General features: G+C 60.1%; 1 protein-coding gene across 1 annotated transcript in view; it reads left to right on the top strand.

Annotated features, from left to right (window-relative positions):
* LOC144739970 (rhomboid-related protein 1-like) overlaps positions 1–2,500 on the top strand; it is a 29,958-nt gene that overhangs the window by 23,404 nt on the left and 4,054 nt on the right. The gene's annotated exons all lie outside the window — the stretch shown is intronic.

Here is a 2,500-nt window from a genome sequence, read left to right as displayed (position 1 = left end):
CACGACACTCACCACTACACTCACCACGACACTCACCCCGACACTCACCACTACACTCACCACTACACTCACCACGACACTCACCCCGACACTCACCACTACACTCACCACGACACTCACCCTGACACTCACCACGACACTCACCCCGACACTCACCCCGACACTCACCCCGACACTCACCACGACACTCACCACGACACTCACCCCGACACTCACCACGACACTCACCACGACACTCACCCTGACACTCACCCCGACACTCACCACGACACTCACCCCGACACTCACCACGACGCTCACCCCGACACTCACCCTGACACTCACCCCGACACTCACCCCGACACTCACCCTGACACTCACCACGACACTCACCCCGACACTCACCCTGACACTCACCACGACGCTCACCCCGACACTCACCACGACACTCACCCCGACACTCACCACGACGCTCACCCTGACACTCACCACGACACTCACCCCGACACTCACCCTGACACTCACCACGACACTCACCCTGACACTCACCACGACACTCACCCTGACACTCACCACGACGCTCACCCCGACACTCACCCTGACACTCACCACGACACTCACCCTGACACTCACCACGACGCTCACCCCGACACTCACCCTGACACTCACCCCGACACTCACCCCGACACTCACCCTGACACTCACCACGACACTCACCCCGACACTCACCCTGACACTCACCACGACGCTCACCCCGACACTCACCCCGACACTCACCACGACACTCACCCTGACACTCACCACGACACTCACCCCGACACTCACCGTGACCCTCGCCTCCACCCTCATATCAACTCTCACCTCGACCCTAACCTCAACCCTGACCTTTGACCCTCGCCTCCACCCTCATATCGACTCTAGCCTCGACTCTGACCTTTGACCCTCGCCTCCACCTTCACGCCCTCACCTCGACCCTAACCTCGACCCTCACCTTTGACCCTCGCCTCCAACCTCATATTGACCCTAGCCTCGACCCTGACCTTTGAACCTTGCCTCCACCCTCACCCCCTCACCTTGACCCTAACCTCGACCCTGACCTTTGACCCTTGCCTTCACCTTCACGCCCTCACCTTGACCTAACCTCGACCCTGACCTTTGACCCTCGCCTCCACCCTCACCCCCTCACCTCGACTCTCACCTTGACCCTCACTCCGACCCCCCCCCCCTTGACCTCCCTCTCGACCCTCACCTCGAACCTCATCTTGACCCTCATCCCCTAAAACTAAATTTATTTATATGTTTTGTTATACCAGGTGTAGTGACATTAGACGCCACTTCTGTGTCAGCCCGTACGAGGGCTGGGGGGCCCCAAGGGGGTGCCTGGGGTGTCACGTGGTGCAGGGACCCAGACCTCCCGTGAGGTGGGGGAAGGGAGGCGTGGCTTGGGAAGGGAGGCGTGGCCTGGGAAGGGAGGCGTGGCCTGGGAAGGGAGGCGTGGCCTGGGAAGGGAGGCGTGGCCTAGGCAGGGAGGCATGGCCTGGGAAGGGAGGCGTGGCCTGGAAAGGGAGGCGTGGCCTAGGCAGGGAGGCGTGGCCTGGGAAGGGAGGCGTGGCCTGGGAAGGGAGGCGTGGCCTGGGAAGGGAGGCGTGGCCTAGGCAGGGAGGCGTGGCCTGTGAAGGGAGGCGTGGCCTGGGAAGGGAGGCGTGGCCTGGGAAGGGAGGCGTGGCCTAGGCAGGGAGGCATGGCCTGGGAAGGGAGGCGTGGCCTGGGCAGAGCCGGCCACGCCAGAGCAGATATAAGCGTGGTGTGAACGCAGAGCGAGGCTGTTGTACTGTACTCCGAAGTGAAGACATCATGGGTCCGTCGTCCTGGGCCAGGCAGGCCGTTGCCTGCCTGGTGCAGTCTGTGTCGCGTTCCAGAGTGATTAGTGAGTTGAGGAAGGTGGTCACCACCTCATGTGCCGCGTTATGTTACTTACCGTTTAATAAATAGTGTTGCCCCCCAAGCTCCGTGTGTGTGTGCACCTAGTTCGAACCCACTACACAGGTAATGGGCCACTAAGCTACACAGCTCTGTTTTAAGAAGCGAACCTGGCCATCACAAATGAGAGCTTCACGGAAGTGGCTTCTCATCGTCGTCGTCGTCGCGTGTAAATTCAAAGCAGCAGCCAAATAGCTGTGAACACGTGACGTCGATTCTAAATGTGGGACGGAAAAGCCGGAGGGCCCCGAGAAAAAACCACGCAACCACCACGGGGAGAGAGAGAGAGACACGCAAACTCCACATACACAGCAGCAGGCGTCACGGTCCGGGTTCGAACCCGCGACCTCCTGTACACCGGGCGAGGTAGTTAACATCTTCTAGCCACCGTGATGATGATGATGAGAGAGAGACACGCAAACTCCAAATATACAGCAGCAGCCGTCAGGGTCGAGATCGAACCCACGACCTCCTGTACACCAGGCGAGGTAGTTAACATCTCCTAGCCACCGTGATGTTGATGAGAGAGAGAGACACACAA

This window comes from Lampetra planeri, unplaced genomic scaffold (genome assembly GCF_965212315.1).
Source record: "Lampetra planeri unplaced genomic scaffold, kcLamPlan1.2.h2 scaffold_182, whole genome shotgun sequence".
Taxonomy (NCBI): domain Eukaryota; kingdom Metazoa; phylum Chordata; class Hyperoartia; order Petromyzontiformes; family Petromyzontidae; genus Lampetra; species Lampetra planeri.
This window is presented reverse-complemented; position numbering and strand designations above follow the sequence as displayed.